This window comes from Protopterus annectens, chromosome 6.part0, assembly GCF_019279795.1.
Source record: "Protopterus annectens isolate FY-2018-M chromosome 6.part0, PAN1.0, whole genome shotgun sequence".
In the NCBI taxonomy this organism is placed as follows: domain Eukaryota; kingdom Metazoa; phylum Chordata; order Ceratodontiformes; family Protopteridae; genus Protopterus; species Protopterus annectens.
Genome location: NC_056737.1, coordinates 471,606,797 through 471,630,816, shown reverse-complemented (window position 1 = coordinate 471,630,816; position 24,020 = coordinate 471,606,797). Strand labels below are relative to the sequence as shown.

Sequence of the window (24,020 nt, the reverse complement as noted above, 5' to 3'; positions counted from 1 at the left end):
AGCCTTCTATATTGGGAAAACCATTAGAAGGCTGAGAGAGCGTATATACGAGCATTTATACGCAATTAAAACATCAAAAATGGAAAATGCTCTAGCTAAACATGTTGTTACCAACCACAACCACAGTTTCAAATTTATTGCTATAGACCACATCCCAGTTATTGAAAGAGGTGGCCCGAGATCTGTACAATTAGAAGAAGCTGAATTAATTTGGCAAGTAAGATTTTATGCCTACTGCCACCCGGGTCTAAATGATACTTGTTCAATTTCTAGCCTGTTAAAACTAAAGAGTTTAAAAAGATAAATATTGTTGTTATATATTTTAAAACAAGCATTGATTATGGTCTGTGCTTTATATTTATGTACTATGTACTACGTACACTTTACAATATTACAATTTATTTAATCATTTATTTAACTATTTATATTAACTGTTTTGTATTTGTTTCTTGTTGCTATTTCTTGTTGCTAGCCCTTTAACAACCTAATTGATTAATGAAGTTAAATAGGCTCTCAGGATCTAATTAATATATAACTGCAAATGTTGGTTTAAAGTGTGTGAACAATCTGAAGAAGTCGGGTATTTGACCTGACGAAAAGCGCTTCATCTTATTTTATTATTTTATTTTTTCAGTAAAAGAAAGTTTTTAACAGCTACATTGGTGTCACTGGTTACGGTTTATTGGTTTGAACTAATGGTAAAGACGGACAACACCACGGTTATGTGGTACATAAACAAGCAGGGGGGTACACATTCTTACCCCCTCTGCAGACTAGCCATGGCATTGTGGAACACAGCCTTGAGCTACCAAGTGCAACTACAAGCTCAATTCCTGCCAGGAAAACTGAATACACTAGCAGACGGACTAAGCAGAAATGTCATGGACCCACATGAGTGGAAACTGGAACCACGGATTTTCAACATGTTGACAAGCAAATGGGAGAGCCCAGACATAGATCTATTTGCCTCTCCCCAGAACTACCAGTTGGACAAATTTTGCACAAGGACTCCTCACAAAAAGCCTGGAAAGTGGATGCTCTGTTCTTCAGCTGGAAAAACCTATCAGTCTACGCCTTTCCCCCTCTGCCTCTGCTCTCCAAAGTTTTGCAAAAAGTCAAACAGGACAAACCAAAAATGATTTTGATTGCTTCAGACTGGCCACGCCAACACTGGTACCCACTCCTGTACAGTCTGTCACAAATATCTCCATGGCACCTGCCTCGGACACCTACCTTACTGTCTCAGCAGGAGAACCAAATTCTGCACCCTCAGCTCCCAACATTGAACCTTGCAGCTTGGCTAATCATTTAAATTCACCCTTATCTTCCCTCAGCAAACCTGTGATGGATGTCATCTTGGAAGTGAGAAGACCTAGTACTAGAAAATCTTATGCTGACAAATGGAAAATATTCTGTGCTTGGAATCAATCTCAAGAATGAGCACAGCAGCGCCCAATTTACCTCAGATTTTACAATATTTAACTGAGATGCTTCACAAGGGCCTGTCTTTTTCCTTCATTAATATCCATGCCTCAGCCATTTCAGCTCATTATAACACAGAACCTCCCCTCTTCTCTCACCCTCTGCTCAAGCAGTACCTCAGAGGGGCCAAAAACTTGAGACCACCCAGGAGAGCTCTAATCACTGTCTGGGACCTTAACTTTGTATTGGAGAAACTCACTCTACCTCCTTTCGAGCCAGCTGCTACTGCAGACTTAAAATTTCTTTCTTGGAAAACAGCCTTCCTTCTAGCAATCACTTCAGTTAGAAGGATATCTGACTTACAGGCCCTTATGGCAGTGGAGCCTTTCATCATCTTTCATGCGGACAGGGTGTCACTCGGGACCAATCCATCCTTCATGCCAAAGGTGGTATCCAGTGTGGCTCTTAATCAGTCTATTCATTTGCCATCTTCTTTCCCAGTCCACAGAACAAAGGGGAGCGGATTCTGCATTCATTGGATGTGCACAGACAACTTTGATTCTACTTGGACAGGACTAAAACTCAAAGAAAATCTGAACAACTGCTGGTAGCATTTGCTGCAGGGGCAGAGGGAAAGGCTATTTCAAAATAAACCATTTCTAAATGGATAAGCCATTGCATTCATTTCTGCTATAAGCACCATGGAAAAACTATCCCCCAGGGAATCAGATCTCATTCCACCAGGGCTGCATCTACTTCTGCAGCCTTTCTCAGAGGTGTTCCTACCAGGCATATTCTAGAAGCTGCTACCTAGAGTTCAGTTCATACTTTCACCAAGCATTATCATTTACCAATTTTCTCTAAATCCAGAGCTGGTTTTGCCACTGCTGTCTTGCAGGGCCTTATAGCTGGTCCCAATGCTGTATAAATCCATCCTCCCAACCATAGCTTTGGGAATCTACCCATATGTAATGACTGAAACAGTGAAACACGAAGAACATAGTACAGTTGTGTACACATACCATAAATGTAGGTGTTCAAGTGTATTCACTGTTGCAGTCCTGGTTAACCTCCCTGCAGCTCCCTGTTTTTCTCTGACTACACTTCTACTTTCTGTTACTATGCTTAAAAGCCTTTTTGGTGTATTTGCTTTTGGTTGGAGGTATATTTTTGTGTTTTAAATTTTATTTTGCTCCCCATTCCAGTGGCACCTGACATCTGGGGCAAGAAAAACTGAGGTAATGACGTCAGCTGCATGTTTTATACCCCTGATGACCTGACGTCATGGAAGAAGGGACAGCAACCGACACAGGACCCAAGACTTTGTTAATCAGGCCGACTGAGGGCAACCTGCCAGCAGATTACCCAAATGTAATGACTGTAACAGTGAATACACTCGTACATCTACATTTATGGTTAAGTGTACACAACTGTACTTTGCTTCCTATGCTAGGCAAAGATGCCTGGTTGTCAACACTAGATTTAAAAGAAGCATACCTGCACATCCCAATCAGAGAATCTTGCAGAAGATAGCTACGCTTCAAAGCAGGCTACACACACTATCAGTTCTCTGCACTGCCCTTTGACTTATCTACTGCGCCCAATGTATTCACAAAGCGCATAGCTCCAGTTATTGCATTTTGCAGGCAAAGAAATATTCAAATGTACCCATACCTGGACGATTGTCTAATTCAGGCAGAAAGCCAGGAAATAGAATCATCTGGCCTTTGTACAAAGGGTGCTAACTTGTCTGGGGTACACCATAAATGAAAAGAAATCACACCTGGTACCCTGTCAGCAAATTATATTCCTGGGAGCAAGCTTGAATACAACTTCCCAGATGGCTTTCCTCACACCAGAGAAACAAATTCAGTTGACAACCTACTTCAAACAATTGGCCACAAAAACCCTGCTATCTGCAAGGCAAATACTGCAAGCCTTGGGATTCATGGCCTCCTGCATTCTTCTAATTCCATATGCAAGACTGCATATAAGGAAACTACAATGGTATCTAAAAAGCCTATGGTGTCAGCATTCTCAGTATCTAGAAGCAATGATTCCTATCATACCTTTTCTACACCTAGAGTTCCTTTGGTGGGCAGAGGCCTGCCACCAAAACAAAGGACTGCCATTCCCACTACCCCCTGCCGCCCAAACCCTAACAACAGATGCATCAGACTATGCATGGGGGCTCACCTGGCAGGAAAGTGCATTCGGGGCAAATGGAACCCAAGTCAAATGCACCTGCATATCAATCAAAAAGAAATGTTAGCTGTACAGAATGCTCTGACAGCCTTCAAGGACCACATTCTTCCAGGACAACTAATGATAAAGACGGACAACACCGCTGTTATGTGGTACATAAACAAGCAGGGGGGTACACATTCTTACCCCCTCTGTAGACTAGCCATGGCATTGTGGAACACAGCCTTGAGCTACCAAGTGCATCTACAAGCTCAATTCCTACCAGGGAAATTAAATACACTGGCAGACTGACTAAGCAGAAACCTCATGGACCCACATGAGTGGAAACTGAAACCAAGGAGATGTCCTTCAAGGATGCATCTGCAGTCATAACATATGGGTTGTCCTGCCTCAGGCAGCCCTTCGGTCGGCCGGATTCCAAAGTCTGGGTCTGGCCTCGGCTGATGTCGCACTTTCCCCGACGTCAGAGCTTCTGGGGTATAAATGCATCAGCTGACGCCATTTTCCCTAGTCTTTCTTGCCGCGCGGTGCCCGAAGCAGAAGCTGTTCGCAAGTGCCGGCCGGTCAGATCCAGAGATTTCAGCTACCGAAGACTTCGAAAAAAGCTAAGTACCCCGTTGGGGACTCTTTCTTGCCTCAGCCGATGTCAGACAAAGTAGATAATTGTTTAACTTGTGGGAAACAAGTACCTCATAAGGATTTCCATTCTTACTGCCTTCCTTGCTTAGGCCCAGACCACGACGTATCAGCTTGTTTAGCCTGTGCCTCCTTCAACCGATGGACTCTTAGACATCGGTCGGAGTTTGCAGAAGAGTTTTTCAGACCCGCTTTTGCATATAAAATACCGTCGGAGACTCCGACTATGCATATGGCCAAAAAACGCAGGGAAAAGGACCGACACTCGCAGCCCACGGTTTCGGCTGAAACCACGGTTAGGCCTACCGCGAGTGTCTCGGTTTCGGCTGAAACCGAGTCCTCGGTTCTTACTTCTACCGAAATCATACCTCCGACAACCGAGGCCAGAGAGGCCCCGGCTGAGTCGGCTTCAGAAATCCCTACCGAAGCTAGCGCTCAAGATTTGTCCGACACCATTCCTTTGGACATTTCTACACCTGCACGTGGGGCAGCTAGGCCCCCAGCTTCTATGTCTATTAAGGCCTTCTCCAGGGCTAAAGCTGCAAAACTTTCAAAAGCTTTGCCTGCCAAATCTACTTCTCAGAGGCCTTCCTCAAGTTCTCAGATTCTCAGTCTTGCTGAGGACCTTATATCCTTGATTAGGGGTTCCCAACCTCAGCCAGACAGGGCCTCCCAACCTCCACCAGACAAAAGGCCTAGGACTGAACCCTCTGAACCTGTCTCCTCTGATTACTCCACGGATGGATCTGATTTGTCAGACCATCAGGAAGGGGCCTATTCTCCTTATGAGGATTCAGATGCTGAAGATTCTATCCCTTCGGCCTCCCCTCCTGAAGAATTTTCCTTTGGGGAGACCTTGCACTCTATGAGGGAACACTTTCAATGGCAGGGTCAGGATTTTTCTGATTCTAGAAAAAGACTAAGGACTTTTTTACATTTGCCCCAGCATAGGCCCTTAGCCATACCACCAGTGCTAACTGTAATTGATGATGTGTATAATGATGTTAGTTCTGCACCTGATTCTCTTCCTCCGGCCCCTGCCAAACCTGACAGATATTACAGGGTCCCGGATTCTCACTTCCACCTGTATAAAGCCCATGCTGCAGACCCAGAAACTATTTCTCAGGGCCCAAAAGGTGTTGCAGCTACCACTGCCAAAAATCCCCTACCCTCTGATAGAGAGTCTAGAGCATTAGAGAGGTGGGGTAAAAAGGTTTATACATCTGCTACTCTTTCTGCCAGGGCATTAAACTGTCAATTCCATATGATAAAGTACCAAGAATATTTGTTAGATCAGATGAATAAAAAGCTTTCTTCTCCTGAACCTTTAGACCGTAAATCCCTTCAGGATTTGGTACACAACTCTCAGCAGGTCAGTAATCATTTTCTTAAAATGTGGCTATGATGCACTGGAGGCTTCATATAGATCAGCTATGACCGGGGCAGTAATTCGTAGGCATGCCTGGCTAAAAGAGCAATCCTTGCCAGACCATGTCAAGGCTAAACTCCTAGATGCTCCAATGGAGAAACAAAGTTTATTTGGCTCCCCTGCACAGGAGATTCTAAAGAAAGTGGAAGAAAAAGCAAAATCTGTGCAAACAGTAAAGGAATTTCTGCAGGTTCAACCTCCGAGGTTCAGCAGAAACTGGCCTTCAAAGAATTGGTCCTTTCCAGACACCTCCAGAGCACAGAGGGGCAGGAATAGACGCCCAAGAGGCAGAGGTCAATCAAAGGGTGCCTACAGGGGTCGTCAGTGGCAGCCTGCCAACCAGAGGATTAGTGCCACAGCTACAACTACAACCACTACCACAGGACAGACACAATGACTTGACTCTGATTCCGCCTACCAGGGAACTACTGGAAGCTCCCTTGGGCGGAAAGCTGGCTTTATTCTCAAAAAACTGGCATTGCATTACAAAGGACACATGGACATTGCAAACAATAGACAAAGGATACAGGTTTCACTTCCACACTTTACCAAAAAGGAGCGGAATGCCAAACCTTCCACCAAACCAGAAGCCAGAGACTTTAAGACAAATCAACAATTTACTTCAGATGAAAGCAATAGAAAGGGTACCATCTATGGAACAAGGCCAAGGATTTTACTCCAGACTATTCCTTGTACCAAGAAAAGAAAACCAATGGAGGCCTATTCTCGACTTGTCCGCACTGAACACATATCTCATTGTGCCAAAATTCAAAATGCTGACCCTACAGCAACTTCTTCCCATGTTGGGCAAGGAGTCTTGGCTGGTGACTCTAGATCTCAAGGAGGCATACCTGCACGTCCCTATCCGACCAGATTGCAGAAGACACCTCAGATTTCTTGCAGGATCAGAGCATTATCAATTCTCAGCATTGCCCTTTGGCTTATCTACTGCGCCCAGAGTATTCACGAAATGCCTGGCATCAGTAATTGCACATTGCAGGATTCAGGGAATTCAAATCTACCCATACCTGGACGACTGCCTACGGCAAGCGGACAACAAGACAAAATTGATAAAGGATTTGGCCTATGTCATACACCTGTTACAGGCCTTGGGATACACAGTCAACATCCAAAAGTCAAGACTAGTGCCATCCCAAAGGATAACCTTTTTGGGTGCAGATCTGGACACAATAACTCAGATGGCTTTTCTCACAGAAGAAAAAAAAAAGCAACTTCCAGATTACTTCATGACTTTGACAAGACAAGCTCAGCTTACTGCAAGGAAAGTCCTGCAGGCCCTGGGTTACATGGCATCCTGCATAATCTTGATCCCGCATGCCAGGCTGCATATGAGGAAATTACAATGGTACCTAAGGAATGTATGGTCTCAACACAAGCACAGTCTAGAAACCATGATACCAATCATTCCATGCCTTCAAAAGGAATTCCTGTGGTGGGCTCAGGCCTGCCAGTCCAACAGAGGGTTGCCTTTCAACAAACCAAAACCAAGGCAGACCATCACCACGGACGCCTCAGACCTAGGATGGGGAGCACACATGGAGGACAAATGTATCCAAGGCCTATGGTCTCAAGACCAGCTAAACTTGCACATAAACCAAAAGGAGATGCTGGCAGTGAAGCATGCAATCGAGGCATTCAAATCATTCCTCCAGCAAGGACATCTGCTGATAAGGACAGACAACACCACGGTCATGTGGTACATAAACAAACAGGGAGGCACGCATTCCTACCCTCTATGCCGGATGGCAATGGATCTGTGGAACCTAGGCCTGAATCTCAGTATCCAGCTGCAGGCCAAATTCGTACCAGGAAAAGAGAATTCACTAGCAGACAGCTTAAGCAGATCTACCACGGATGCTCACGAATGGATGCTGCATCCAGACATCTTCAAACTCATAACAAAGAAATGGGGAATGCCAGAAATAGACCTGTTCACCTCCCCACTCAACCACCAACTGAAGAAATTCTGCTCAAGGACATACCACCCACAAGCCTGGAGGGTGGACTCTCTCTCTTTCAGCTGGAATGCCCTAACAGTGTATGCATTTCCACCTCTCCCATTGATGTACAAGGTCCTACTGAAGATCAGGGAGGAACAGCCAAAGGTGATACTAATAGCTCCGGACTGGCCAAGGCAGCACTGGTATCCGCTACTGAGAAGCATGTCTCTGGCGAACTCATGGCCTCTACCCCTATGGCCTCTTCTTCTAACTCAGAACAATTTCAAGACCCCGCATCCAAACTTGAAAACACTGCAGCTAACTGCCTGGAAAATTGCTTAAAACCACACCAAACTGTCTTATCTCAGAGGGTCAAGGACATTATCCTGGAGGCTCGCAGACCCTCCACAAGGAAGACATACTCAGCTAAATGGAACAGATTCCTCATTTGGAGCACATCAAAGGATACAGATGTCACAGTGGCAAACCTAGCACACATCCTAGAATACTTAGCAGAATTGTTCCACAATGGCCTGTCCTACTCTTCCATTAAGATTCATGCTTCAGCAATTTCAGCAGAATACAATATGGATCCTCCTATCTTCTCTCACCCTCTTCTCAGACAATTTTTGAGAGGGATAAAAAATGTAAAACCTCCTAGGAGACCCCCTCTGCCTGCATGGGATCTCAATTTTGTGCTGGAAAAATTGACACTACCCCCTTTTGAACCAGCAGCATCAGCAGACTTACAGTTTTTATCTTGGAAAACTGCTTTCCTTCTGGCAATCACTTCAGCAAGAAGAGTATCCGAGTTACAGGCATTAATGGCAGTGCAGCCTTTCCTTATTTTTCACCAGGATAGAGTGTCTCTGAGAACCAATCCTACTTTCATGCCAAAGGTGGTATCCAGGGTATCCTTGAACCAAGCTATTCATTTGCCTACGTTCTTCCCTAACCCACAGAACAAGGGGGAAAACTTTTGCACACCTTGGATGTACACAGACAACTACGCTACTATCTGGACAGAACTAAAACCAGCAGAAAAACTGACCAACTTTTTGTAGCATATGCAACTGGGGTGCAAGGAAAAGCAATTTCCAAACAGACAATTTCAAAATGGATAGGAAATTGCATTCGCTTTTGCTACTCTTTTCATGGAAAGACAGCTCCTGAAAATATCAGGCCTCATTCCACAAGAGCCACAGCCACCACTACAGCTTTCCTACGAGGAGTGGCTACCAAGGACATTTTAGAAGCTGCTACTTGGAGCTCCGTGCATACATTTGTCAAGCATTACAACCTACCTTTATACTCCAGATCCCGAGCAGGCTTTGCAACTGCAGTTTTACAGGGGATCTTAACTACACCATCCTTATCCTAGTACCTCCTCCCCCGGTTTGGCTATGGTATTCTACCCATATGTTATGACTGCAGATGCATCCTTGAAGGACATAGTACAGTTTTGTACCTACCATAAATGTAGATGTCCGATAGGTATGCATCTGCAGTCAGGATTACCCACCCTCCTTCCCCTCTGTGGTATTCCTAGGGTGCTTACCCCTCTTTCAGCTAGCTGGGGGAATCAATTATGGTGTATTTGTTTGTTTATGTATATATATATATATATATATATATATATATATATATATATATATATATTGCTACTGTTTGGAACATTCAACATTTATCCAAATTTAGCCTTCCTAGAGGGCACCTGGCATCTGGGGCAAGAAACACTGAGGAAAATGGCGTCGGCTGATGCCTTTATACCCCAGAAGCTCTGACATCGGGGAAAGTGCGACATTAGCCGAGGCCAGACCCAGACTTTGGAATCCGGCCGACCGAAGGGCTGCCTGAGGCAGGACAACCCATATGTTATGACTGCAGATGCATACCTATCGGACATCTACATTTATGGTAGGTACAAAACTGTACTTTTCAACATGTTGATAAGCAAATGGGGGAGCCTAGAGATAAACCTGTTTGCCTCCCCCGAGAACTTTTAACTGGACAAATTTGGCACAAGGACTCCCCACAAACAAGCTTGGAAAGTGGATGCTCTGTCCTTCAGCTGGAAAAGCCTATCAGTTTATGCCTTCCCTCCTCTGCCTCTGATCTTCAAAGTACTACTAAAGATCAAACAGGACAAACCAAGGACGATTTTGATTGCATCAGACTGGCCACGCCAACACTGGTACCCCCTCTTGCGCAGTGTGTCATGGTTGGCCCCATGGCACCTGCCTCTGACTCCTTCCCTGTTGTCTCAGCAGGAGAATCAGATTCTGCACCCTCCGCTTCAAGCACTGAACCTAGCAGCCTGGCTAATTACCTAATCTCTCCTTTACCATCCCTCAGTAAGTCAGTGGTGGATATCATTTTAGAGACAAGGAGGCCTAGTACTAGAAAACTTATGCTGAAAAATGGAAAAGATTCTGTGCCTGGAACCAATCTCAAGAGATGAGCACAAGAGCGCCCAATTTACCTCAGATTTTACAATACTTAACTGAGTTGCTTCACAAGGGCCTGTCTTTTTCCTCCATCAAAATTCATGCCTCAGCCATTTTAGCTCATTATAACACAGAACCCTCTCTCTTCGCTCATCCACTGCTCAAACCATTCCTCAGAGGGGCCAAAATTTTCAGACCACCCAAGAGAGCTCCAACCCCAGCCTGGGACCTTAAATTTGTCCTGGAGAAACTCACCCTTCCTCCTTTCAAGTCAGCTGCTACTGCATTTTTAAAATTTCCTTCTTTGAAAACAGCTTTTCTTTTAGCTATCACTTCAGCAAGAAGGGTATCTGAATTACAGGCCCTTATGGCAGTGAAGCCTTTCATCATTTTTCATGTGGACAGGGTGTCCCTCAGAACCAATCCATCCTTCATGCCCAAGGTGGTATCCAGTGTGGCTCTTAATCAGTCCATTCATTTGCCAACATTCTTTCCTAATCCACAGAACAAAGGGGAATGAATACTGCAGTCCATAGATGTGCACAGACAACTTAGATTCTACTTGGACAGGACTAAACCTCAAAAAGTAATCTGAACAACTGCTGGTGGCATTTGCTGCAGGGGCAGAGGGGTAGGCTATTTCAAAGCAAACCATTTCCAAATGGATAGGCCTTTGCATTCATTTCTGTTATAAGCACCATGGAAAACCTATCCCACAGGGTAACAGACCCCACTCAACCAGGGCTGCATCTCCCTCTACAGCCTTTCTCAGAGGTGTCCCTTCCAGGGACATCCTAGAAGCTGCTACCTGGAGTTCTGTACATACTTTCACCAAGCATTACCATTTGCCACTTTTCTCTAAATCCAGAGCTGGCTTTGCCACTGCAGTCTTGCAGGGCCTTCTAGCTGGTCCTAAGGCTATCTAAATTCCTCCTCCCAACCTCAGCTTTGAGAATCTACCCAAATGTGATGCCTGCAACAGTGAAACATGAAGAACATAGTACAGTTGTGTACACTTACCATAAATGTAGATGTTCAAGTGTATTCACTATTGCAGTCCTGGTTACCCTCCCTCCAGCCCCCTGACTTCTTTTGCTATACCTCTACTTTCCTTTCTATGCTTAAAAGCTTTTTGGTGTATTTGCTTTTTTGTTGGAGGTATATCCTTGTATATTTATATATTTAATTGCTTTCCATTGGGGGGCACCTGACATCGGGGGCAAGAAAAACTGATGTAGTGGCGTCGGCTGCATGTTTCATACCCCTGACAACCTGATGTCCCGGAAGAAGCGACAGCAACCGACACACGACCCAAGACTTTCTTAATCAGGCCGACTGAGGGCTACTGCAAGCAGATAACCCAAATGTGATGACTGCAACAGTGAATATACTTGAACATCTACATTTATGGTAAGTGTACACAACTGTACTTTGCCTCCCCCCAGAACTACTAATTAGACAAGTTCTGCATCAGGACTCCCCACAAACAAGCTTGGAAAGTGGATGCCCTGTCCTTCACCTGGAAATACCTATCAGTTTTTGCCTTTCCCCCTCTGCTTCTCCTCTCCAAGGTACTACTAAAGATCAAACAGGACAAACCAAGGACGATACTGATTGCACCAGACTGGCCACGCCAACACTGGTACCCCCTTTTGTGCAGTGTGTCACTGCTGGCACCATGGCACCTGCAGGAGGGCCAGATTCTGCACCCACAACTTCAAACCCTGAACCTGGCAGCCAGGCTAATTACCTGATCTCTCCATTACCATCCCTCAGTAAGCAAGTGTTTGATGTCATTCTGGAGGCAAGGAGGCCTAGTACTAGAAAATCTTATGCTGAAAAATGGAAAAGATTCTGTTCCTGGAACCAAACTCAGGGGTGGGCACAGCAGTGCCCAATTTACCTCAGATTCTGCAATACCTTACTGAGATGTTTCACAATGGCCTTTCCTTTTCTTCCATCAGAATTCATGCCTCAGCTGTTTCAGCTGATTACAACACAGAATCACCCCTTTTTTCTCGTCCACTGCTGAAGCAATTCCTCAGAGGGGCGAAAAACTTAAGACTACCCAGGAGAGCCTCTACTCCAGCCTGGGATATTAACTTTGTATCGGAAAAACTCACTCTACCTCCATTTGAGCCAGCTGCAAATGCAGAGTTGAAATTCCTTTCTTAGAAAACAGCCTTCCTTTTAGCCATCACTTCAGCAAGAAGGGTGTCTGAATTACAGGCCCTCATGGCAGTGGAGCCTTTCATCATCTTTCATGCGAACAGGGCGTCCCTCAGGACCAATCCCTCCTTTATGCCCAAGGTGTTATCATGTGTGGCCCTTAATCAGTCTGACAACCTTCTTTTCTAATCCACAGAACAAAGGGGAATAAATACTGCACTCCTTAGATGTGCACAGACGAATTAGATTTTACTTGGACAGGACTAAACCTCTCAGGAAATCTGAACAGCTGCTGGTTGCATTTGCTGCGACGGCAGAGGGGAATGCCATTTCAAAGCAAACCATTTCTAAATGGATATGCCATTGCATTCATTTCTGCTATAAGCACCATGGAAAACCTACTCCACAGGGGATAAGACCACATTCAACCAGGGCTGCATCTACCTCTACAGCCTTTCTCAGAGGTGTCCCTACCAGGGACATACTAGAAGCTGCTACCTGGAGTTCTGTACATACCTTCACCAAGCATTACCATTTTCCAATTTTCTCTAAATCCAGAGCTGGCTTTGCCACTGCAGTCGTGCAGGGCCTTATAGCTGGTCCTAATACTATCTAATTTCCTCCTCCTCCCGTCCTTAGCTTTGTGAATCTACCCTAATGTGATGACTGCAACAGTTAAACATGAAGAACATAGTACAATTGTGTACACTTGCCATAAATGTCGATGTTCGAGTGTATTCACTGTTGCAGTCCGTGTTACCCTCCCTTCAGCCCCCTGACTTCTATTGGCTATACCTCTATTCATGTTTACTATGCTTAAAGCTTTTTGGTGTATTTGCTTTTTTGATGGAGGTGTAACCTTCTACATATATAATTGCTTCCCATTATGGGGGCAGCTGACATCTGGGGCAAGAAAAACTGATGTAATGGCATCGGCTGCATGTTTTATACCCCTGACTACCTGATGTCATGGAAGATGAGACAGCAAGTGACCCAGGACCCAAGACTTTGATAATCAGGCAGACTGAGGGTTACTGCAAGCAGATAACTGAAATGTGATGACTGCAACAGTGAATACACTCGAACATCTACATTTATGCTAAGTGTACACAACTGTGCTTTTTGACTACAGGCTTGAGAATTCATCCCATTCGAGGGACTGAAAACAGAGCACAGGCAAAGAGAAAGGGATAGGAGAGTTCTAAGTGAAAGACCTGTTCTGCCAGAATTTATAATTAAATCTAGAACAGAAACTGCTTTTAAAAAGGGATAATTAGTAGCATAAAGCATAGTATTTTTTTAAAATATAAAAAATTGTTCAGAGGAGAGTAGAAAATATTGGGAAGAAACATTCAGAAGGCAATATACAGGGAGCAATTGGAGGACATCAGTATGGCTCCAAAATATAAAACCGAGTCCAGAAGATTTAGGATTTTTGCTCAGAAGTGTTTTCATAGGTAATTCTGTAACGCAGTAAGATTTCAGAGAGTAGTAAATGTTAGATGTGTGATGGGACAGAAAGAGATAATTGGAAACATGATTGTTTAGTAATATAAAAAGTTGGCAAATGTTAAAAATTCCCTGGAGAGTACTTTGCCAGAAATGTTGGGGGAGCAAATGGTTTTAACTCAGGAAATGATTCTTTAAGGAGGGATATACATAGTTGTAACAAGTGGGATAACCACACTTCCTCACAAAGAAAATTGATTGCCAAAATTATAAAAACTGTGTAGACTATATCCACGTCTTCTCTGTATAATACTGGCAACTGAGAGGTGACGTCTACCTCGCTTGTAGAGTCTCAGCAGACTGTATCCTGTTAGACCTATTACACATTCGCAAGTCTAATGGTCGCATAAACACACACTCAAGAGATCTCAATCTGATCTGAAACATAAATAGAACATATTGGAGGGATAGATATGTATCACAGAGAATTCCACTTCTGTGGAACAGTCTTCCAGTCCATGTAAACCAAAGTACTTCTCTTGCAATATTCAGACAGATTTTGGAAGAATGGATGGGTTCTGCCCATCTCTGGGCTATTTGTACAGAAAATATGCCATGGGAATGTAAGGCTAGGTGGCTTAAGATCCTCACAAATCAGTAGCCTACTAAGTATCTATGAACTTTTGAACTGAATTGTGGTACTGTCGGCATTTTTAGAAGAGTCTCTGGCTTCCAAGGTTAACAGATGCTTGCATCTCTCACACGTAATCATCTGGTGTAAGAAACAAAGTTGTCAGTGAGCATGAGACAGTGCCTCTTGTGACAAGAGCCTTACAGGAAAAGCTAACCTTGACAAAGATTAGTTATTTACATTTGTTTACTGGGATAGTCCAACTAGGTCAGTAAAAGCATAATTTTTAGTGGAGGCATGGGGAGAAAAGCTCCATACAATATGAAAAAAACAAATAACACAAAAGAGAAAAAAATTACAAGTAATTTTCCTAGTAGGGTAACATAATGCAGAATAACGTATTAACAAATAGTTTCAAAAGGAGGAGACAGTTGTACAGATTTACAGTTGGAATGATAATTTTACAAAAGTACATATACAAAGCCTACTCATGGTAGATCAGTTTTAAAAATCAGTCACAGTCATATATAGTTGCATAACAACATCTGAGCTCAGTAGGGACAGTAGCTGCAATGCAGTACAGAGCATAAAGGGGAGTAGTAGAGCATTATCAGATAACAGACAGTACATGCAGAGACTACATAAGGAGAGAAGACTTTATTTAAGGACGTTTACTGACTGATCAAGCCATAGTCCTAGGTGTCTGAAGGTGGAGGTTGTCTCTCTGTAATGGTTGTAGACATACCTCTCAACCTGCTAGTGCAAGAAGTCTGGATAAAGGCTAAAATAATAGGGGATAAAGGACCAAAAATAGGGACAGATTTTAAATTCTACTCTTATAAACTTGGAAGCTGATAGAATAACAGGATTTGTGTTAGGATGCTTTTTTTTGAAGGATAAGAAGTCTGAAACTCAAATGTATGTTATTATTTAGTGACTTTAATCATCAATGATTTGCCAAAAAACACAAATTTTATGAGAAACAGACCAAAAATATACTTAAAAATCTGGACATTCTGTGACGATCTGGACAGTTGAGTGGTATGGTTGTGGAGGTCAAAGATAGAGTCAGGTGCATGGTGAATTTTCTGTGGAATTCCAACAGCATAGTTTCGGTATTGGTGGGGTTGAGAAGTAGTTTATGGCTTACGAGCCATTGGTGAAACTCGTGTAAGTCTAATTGGAGTTTGGCATTGAATGTTTGTGTGAGAGTGACCTGAGCAGTAAATTACCATGTCATAAGCATAGAAGATGTGGGAAATGGGGGAGATCACAAGGAAGTTTGTTAATGAGTATAGAGAAGAGGAGGGAGGCAAGAATGGATACTTGTGATCCACCATAATACTTGTCGATTCTGATTGGGAAGATCCTATTTTAACTATGAAGTGTCCATCAGTAAAGAAGTTTTTAAACTAGGGAGCAGCATCTTGACTGATATCAAGTTCAGTTTGTTTGTTTTGGAGAAGATCATGGTTATTGAGATCAAATGCTTTTGGCCTATAAATAGGGCACCTGTAAGGAGGAGCTTTGCAGGATGTCATAATTTAGGGCCAAAGTGCTGTCATAGTACTTCGTCCAGGCCAAAATCCATTTTATTAGGAGGAGAGCAGGTGTTATTGCTGTATATTTATGGATCCAGCTCGGCCGTATTCTCCAGACTTGGATCTGACTCTCAAGCTCCCCCCTCTTACCCATAATGCACTACACTCACCACCTCAGATCTCTGCACTCTCGAGCTGTGTATGTATATATAGGTTCATAGGTGGTACTAGGCTATCGGCCCTAGGGCCTATATAAGCCTAGCCATAACAATTCCCTGGCTATTTCTTCCCACAGTATTTACTTGCCTGGACCGCTGCCTAGCAGGGTGACTGATGTTATCCCTGGAGTGAATTTCCTATCTCCCATCCAGTCATCAAGGTTCCTTTTGAAGAGGGCCAAAGAGGCGCTTTGCTTGACACGTATGGGCAGTCTATTCCAGAGTCTTGGGAGTCTCTGGGTCAGGAACCTATCCCACCAGCATGATTTGTTCACTGTGATGACAAGATTTAGATCCCTGGAGCATGTCTCTCTGAAGGATTGGGATTACTTTAAGTGTAGCATGTCCAACAGCTCTCGGTTTGACATGGCCTTGTATGTTAAGCAGAGATCGCCTCTGAGTAGACGATATGCAACAGAGTATAGCTGGAGTTTTTTTAGACGGTCAGCATAGGGCATCTGCTTTAGGCCTGTGATTCTTTTAGTGAGGTATTTCTGTGGCCTTTCCAGTTGTTGCAGATGTTTTGAGAGGTACATACCAAACGGGGTGTTGTATTCTGTAATGGGTCTAATGAGGGATGAATACAGTTGGACAATGACCTCCTTTTTTCTGGATGAAAACCCCTTAGTGATGAGGTGTGCCACATAGAAGGATTTCCTGACTGTTGTGGCGATGTGATTATTGAAGGTGAGACCACTGTCCACCTGTGTCCCTAAGTCTGTTATCACACGTTCAGTGTTTAATGCACTGCCACATATGTGGTAATTCACGGGTACATGTTTTTTCCCAAAGGGGATAACTATACATTTCTTGGCATTGAGCTTTGAGCCCATGGCTCTGGCACCAAGCATCTGTTTCTGTAAAGCCCTTTTGTAGAATATCCACATCATTTGGGGATTCAATAATGGCTCCCAGTTTGCAGTCATCTGCGAACTTTGTTAGCCAGAGTCCCCTAGCGTTGGCCTGTACTTCAGAGAAGTAGATGCCAAACAAGAGAGGGCACAGGACTGAACCCTGAGGTACTCCACTTGTCACTTGTCTGGAGCTGGATTTGGATGTGTGGGTTCTGTCAGTAAGCCAGTTGGCAACCCATCGAGTGATGTAGGGATTAATGCCCAGCTTAGTAAGTTGATCTATGATTCCAGAGTGGGGGGTGGTGTCAAAGGCCTTGGCGAGGACCAGATAGGCTGTGCAGACCACCTTACCTTTGTCCACGACTCTGGAGACTGATTCAAAGAAGTCAATCAGGTTCAAGAGACAAGATCGGCCCTTCACGAATCCTAACTGCGTAGGGTCCAGTGAAGGTTGCCAGTGTTTTTCTCTAAGTTCCATGATAATATGTTCTATGGCCTCGCAGATCAGGCTCATCAGACTGATGGGGCGGTAGTTCCCGGGATCCAAGGTGGATCCCCCCTTGTGGAGTGGTATAACTGTAGCTGTGCGCCATATATATATATATATATATATATATATATATGTGTGTGTGTGTGTGTGTGTGTGTGTGTGTGTGTATATATTTATATATATATATATATATATATATATATATATATGTGTGTGTGTGTGTGTGTGTATATATATATATATATATATATATATATATATATACACACACACACACACACACATATATATATATATATATATATATATATATATATATACATACATATATATATACATACACACACATATATATATATATATATATATATATATATATATATATATATATATATATATATATATATATATATATATATATATATATATAGAGAGAGAGAGAGAGAGATGAGTGTAGACTATCTTTTCATGAAGTTTGCCGAGAATTAGGAGGATGGATATTGGAAGGAAGGAAATGAGAGGTATTTTTTGGGCTGATTTACTATAGGAGGGGCTTAATTAGAGCAGTTTTCTAAATATGTGGCATGATATTTTGTGTGAGTCATAGATTGCATATGTGGGTGAGAGAAGCACATAAATGCAATGATATATGATCCAGGAGATCTGGTGTTGTCTTCTTCATTCCTCCTCACAATAGGGCCTTTGATCCAACCCTTGGATCCAGCTTGGCCCCATTCTCCAGATTTGGATCTGACTCTCAAGTCCCTCTTACCCATAATGCACTACACTCACCACCTCAGATCTTGTTTTCTGCTTCAGCATCCAGACACATATCTCTGCACTCTCGAGCTGTATTTGTCTTTCTCAGGAAAGTCAGGATAGTGATTATTTCTGTATGTTGGTGGTGTAAGTGACCCCCTCTTCGTAGTTCTTTCTTAAAACCCTTAGAGTGAGTGTGTGTGTGTGTGTGTGTGTGTGTGTGTGTGTGTGTGTGTGTGTGTGTGTGTGTGTGTGTGTGTGTGTGTGTGTGTGTGTGTGTGTGTGTGTGAGAGCTTGTTTAAAAGTTACAATTAAAGTTAAGTTAGAGTTTAAGATTAAAAAGTCTAAGGTTAATTACCTTTTTTTTCCCCAACCTGTTATTTGAGTGTCTGTTTTTTGGCGGGATTTGTTTGATGGTATGTCTGATAAACTCTCCACCCGCTTTAAGCGTTGCACTTCTTGTGGGCATAAAATCAAATCCCCAATCAGGATGCCCACGAGTGCATGTATAGCTTAGGTGGGTCCATCTGAAAGCAGTGTGTGTATCTGTGCTTCCTTTAGACCTCGGACTTTAGCAGACAGACGTAACAAGTTGATACTAGGGATCTCCTTCCATCTTTGGCTCCTGAGGCTCAGTCCCCTCCCTTGGCTTCAACAACAACTTCTGCGAAAGAAGCCGAAAAGAGGTCTCTCCTTGCCTCCCTAAGAGATCCACTGGAACTGAAAGCCAAATCCAGGAAAACTTTGGATCTGACCCCCTTGGATCCGAAGAAAGTGTCTACCCTGTCAGATCCCCCAGCATTCTTGGATCCAGGGGAAATTATATCTGTGTTGCCTTCTCCATTGTGGGTTCCGGTGTTGGATTCATTGGCTCTGGATCGGAAAGCTTCGAGCAGGCAAATATATTGCCCACTCAGTCAAGTCCAAGCACTCCCAACCCCCCTTGTTGGCTTCTTCCAGATCCTCTAGAAGCTGGTCTGAGGAGGACATGGTCAGGATGATGAGGAAATTCCTCAAGGCGTAGATCCAGATGGGGGTAGTCTCAGCTCCATCCCTTGTCAGATGCATGAGCTATCCAGGCCATACTATCAGAACTCCTCCTCCGATCCGGCCTTTGGTTTTGGAGTTGCAGGGTTCAGGACTCCCTTGTGTGTTGGGTTCAGTGCAGGGAAGCTCCCTTTCTCATTGCTGATGTTACCCCTGATCAGCCCTGTTCCTATTCCCTAATCTCAGAGCCAAGATGTCGGTGCTGGGTCCAGGGGTCTGGGATCCACTCCGTCTTTGTCAGAGCCATCTCTTCCTTTAGGCGCCTTAGACCTTGACAATTTGGGTTTGATCCCTTGTAGAGGCCACAGATCCTTGTGTGAGTCCTAGCTGCTTTCCCTGTGTGGCTTCGGGTGAGACGGAGAGGACCTCTCCTGGTCCGTTGGCTTTTCATGTAGTGGAGAGGATTTTCTCCTGAGCTAGAGATCTGTCACCACATGTCCCGCAATCCACCCCTATACTCTTATTGGGTCAGGGCCTTGAGCCCATTTGTCCTGTCTTGAGTCAACCTGTCCCGAGCGACCTTCAGGAGCTCCCTGTCCAGGAGGGGCCCCCTTCTTCCAATACTTCCCCAGAGTGCCCCACTGAGGAAGCCCCTAGAAGAAGATGTACAAAAGAATGCACATTGACTCTCCGATGGGGTCATTAACAGGAGACACTGACTTCAGTGAGGGGGAAGGATCTCCCAATCCCCACCCAAGGACATCTCCTTCAGAGACGTTCTGGAAATTTTAAAGCAAAAAGGTGGGTGGTCTGCCCAACCTTCTTCTTCCGAGGAGTCAGTGCTCTTGGAGGTGCTTTGGGCAGGCCTATCTGTGACCTGGGTGACCCCCCTGGCAGATGACCTCATTGATTTGGTTTCATGCTGGGCATGGAAGGAACCAGACATCGAGCCTATTCCCAAGTGCCTTGATAGGCCCTGGTTCCACCAGCAGATAGAAATCATTGGAGTAAGGGTACAGTAGTTGATGCCATTGTGGTGGCAGCAACCACTAAAAAAGAACTGGCAGAAGAGACTGCCAATGCCCAGCTGCCTAACAAGGTGTCTAGAGCATTGGTTAGGATTGGAAAGCATGTTTATGTCTTAGCCACCTTTGTGCTGAGGTCGTTTAATTACCTAGCTCACTTTACCCAACTGCAGAGAGATCTGATTATGGAGATTTCAGCCTCTCTCTCAGTCCATGCCTGCAGAGGAATTCAAGAAAGTTTCTCCCAAGCTGACCACTCTGTCTTCCGTTGGCAATTCGTGGATGAGGTTAATCTCCCTTACAACAGAAGGTACCTCACAAGCTGCCACTTCAGGACTTTCCCTAATGAGGCATGCCTGGATGAGGCTACGTGATTTTGCAGAGCCCTTTAAGATGAATGTCCCCTACGATGGTTTTTCAGTGTTCAGACCATCAGTTAGAGATACTCTCACCTCCAGCAAAAAGGACAGGAAGACCTTTTCTGTTGTTGGAATCAAATTTTCTATGCCTCAGAGGTCCTTCTCAAGGAACAAATAGGGAGGCAAGAAAATGTGGTTTTGTAATTCCCAAGGGCCTTTCCAGGACCTGCGTGGGGAACCCTCCTCTAGAGGCAGAGGAGGAGGGTTTAATGGCAGGTGCCACCCTAGAGGCAGAGGGGTCCTGCAAAATCAGGGCTTTAGCAACACTTTTTCTGAAAAGCTCTATCAGCACTCCTGAAGCACTGCCCAACTGTCCATCTCTGGGGGCAATTCGGGTGTTGACTTGCTTTGCACTCAGAAGCCTAGACCCATTTGACTCAAAATCCTTGAGTGCTAAGCATAATATCCAGAGGCTGCTACATTCCTTTTTCCCTTCCACCTCCAAAGTCCAACAAGAACCTCCCCAATGTGCCACCCAGTCAGAGGGAGCAGGCAACACAGGAAATTCAAAAACTTCTGCAAAAAAGTGTCATCCAGGAGGTCCCAACCAAACAAAGAGGATTCGGAATCTACTCCAACTTCTTTTTGGTGCCGAAAAAGACAGGACATCCAAGACCCATTCTGGATCTTACCAAGTTGAATGGTTTCAAATGATTACAGTTCAGTCCATTCTGCCGTTGTTACACAAGGACATTTGGATGTGTTCAATAGATCTCAAGGATGCGTACTGTCGCATCAAAATAGAGAGGTGCTCCAGGAGATACCTGCACTTTCGGCTGGGAGCCAATCACTTCCATTTCAGAGCACTGCCCTTTGGGCTCATGACAGCCCCCTGGGTGTTCACCAAATGCATGGCAATTGTAGCAGCTCACTTTAGACTCAAAGGATTTTGAGTGTTTCCATACTTAGATGATTGGTTCCTTACTACCCCAATGAGGCATCAGCTTATCCAAGCCAGAGATTACTTTAATCCATCTTTCACAATCCCTGAGTATTACAGTAAACCTAAACAAGTCCAATCTGGCTCCTGTGCATAACCTAGAATTTATAGGAACACAGTTGAACACAAGAGATCTAATAGCTGCCCTCCCCTTGCACCATGTAATAACATTTAGGAATCAAGTCTGGGAATTGTTATCCCACCATTCACCCCCTGTGAGTCTAGTCTTACAAGTCCTAGGATTCATGTCAGCAACAATTCTGTTAGGAAGTCTAGCAAGGTTCTTCATGCGAATTCTTCAGTAGACATTGGAAGTACAATGGTCCATTCTCTATCACCCTCTATCCAGTCCCATCAGCTTGACTCCAATTTGCAAATTGCACATCAGGTGGTGGATTCAGTCAGGCAGTCTCCTTCTAGGTAGACCATTTTTAACCCCCCCCCTCCAATAGCCACAGTGACCATGGACGCCTCCCAGTTGGGGGGAGGGCATTACAATGGGAAGATTGTCCAAGGCACGTGGTCCCCCACTGACACCAGGTTGCATGTCAGTATTCTAGAGATATGACCAGTTCTTCTAATGGTGCAACCCTTTCAGGATGCCCTCCCCTTGGAGACTATTGCAGTTCACATGGACAACATGTCTGTTGTCTGGTACATCATCAAGCAAGGAGGGGAACCCATTTGTACACCTTGTGCATGGAGGCCATGAGGGTGTGGTAATGGATGATATCTTTGGACCGCCTTCTGGTTGCAAAGCACATCCTGGGGAAAGCCAACTGCTTGGTGGAGAGACTCAGCAGATCAATCCTGGTTCCACACTAGTGGTCTCTCGATCAGTCAGTGGTGAGCATGATCTTCATTTAGTGGGGTCAACCTTTTGCCTCTCCTTTCAACAACAAATGCAGCAAGTTCTTCACTCTGAACCCCCCCCTTCGGGGGAGTCTCTGAGGGATGCACTGGTCCACGATTGACCCCTGAGTCTCCTGTATGCTTATCTCCCACTCCCACTGATCCTGAAGATGTCCTTCAAGGATGCATCTGCAGTCATCACATATGGGTTGTCCTGCCTCAGGCAGCCCTTCGGTCGGCCGGATTCCAAAGTCTGGGTCCAGCGTCGGCTGATGTCGCACTTTCCTCGACGTCAGAGCGCCTGGGGTATAAAAGCATCAGCCGACGCCATCTTCCCCAGTCTTTCTTGCCGCGTGGTGCCCGAAGCAGAAGCAGTTAGCAAGTGCCGGTCGGCCAGCTCCTGTGATTCAGCTACCGAAGACTTCAAAAAGCTAAGTACCCCATTGGGGACTCTTTCTTGCCTCAGCTGATGTCAGATAAAGTTAATAATTGCTTAACTTGTGGAAAACAAATACCTCATAAGGATTTCCACTCTTACTGCCTCCCCTGCCTAGGCCCAGACCACGACGTCTTGGCCTGTTCAGCCTGTGCTTCCTTCAACCGACGAACTCTTAGACGTCGGTCGGAGTTTGCAGAGGAATTCTTTGGGGCTAGTTTTGCTTACAAGATGCCGTCGGAGACTCTGACTTCACAGTTAGTTAAAAAACGGAAGGACAAGGACCGACACACGCGGGCCGCGGTTTCGGCTGAAACCACGGCAAGGCCTACCGCGAGTGTCTCGGTTTCAGCTGAAACCGAGTCCTTGGTACTACCGATTACCGAAACCGCGCAACCGACTACCTCGGCCCCGGAGGCCCCGGCCGAGTCGGTTATGGAATTACCTACTGAAACTGGTGTCCTGGAACCTTCCGACACCATCCCTTTAGACAAATCTACTCCAGCACGTGGTGCAGCCAGGCCTCCTGCATCCATGTCTATTAAAGCATTCTCTAGGGCTAAAGCTGCTAAACTCTCTAAAGTTTTGCCTCCCAAGGTTACCCCTCAGGGACCCTCAACTGGTTCACAGATTCTAAGCTTAGCAGAGGATCTTATCTCCTTAATTAGGGGCTCTCAACCTCATCCAGACAGGGGCTCGCAACCACCTCCAGACAAAAGGCCCAGGGTTGAGCCCTCTGATCCCCACTCCTCAGATGAGTCCTCTGATGGCTCTGCTCTCTCAGACCACCAGGAGGAGGCTTATTCCGCCTACGAGGATTCTGATGCTGAAGAATCTATTCCCTCGGCCTCCCCTCCTGAAGAGTTTTCCTTTGGGGAGACACTACACACTATGAGAGCGCATTTCCAATGGCAGGGTCAGGAATTCTCTGATTCCAGGAAAAGATTAAGGACCTTTTTACATTTGCCTCAGCATAGACCTTTAGCTATACCTCCTGTTTTGAATGTCATTGATGATGTGTACTCTGACTCTAGTACAACCCCTGATTCTCTCCCTCCGGCTCCTGCCAAACCCGATAGGTACTACAGGGGCCCGGACTCACATCTTCACCTTTACAAGGCCCACTCTGCTGATCCAGAAACTATTTCCC

At 44.8% G+C, this 24,020-nt stretch overlaps 1 protein-coding gene across 1 annotated transcript in view; it reads left to right on the top strand.

Moving 5' to 3' along the window:
* The window catches only part of INO80 (INO80 complex ATPase subunit), a 2,478,170-nt gene that overhangs the window by 2,374,047 nt on the left and 80,103 nt on the right, over positions 1-24,020 (top strand). The gene's annotated exons all lie outside the window — the stretch shown is intronic.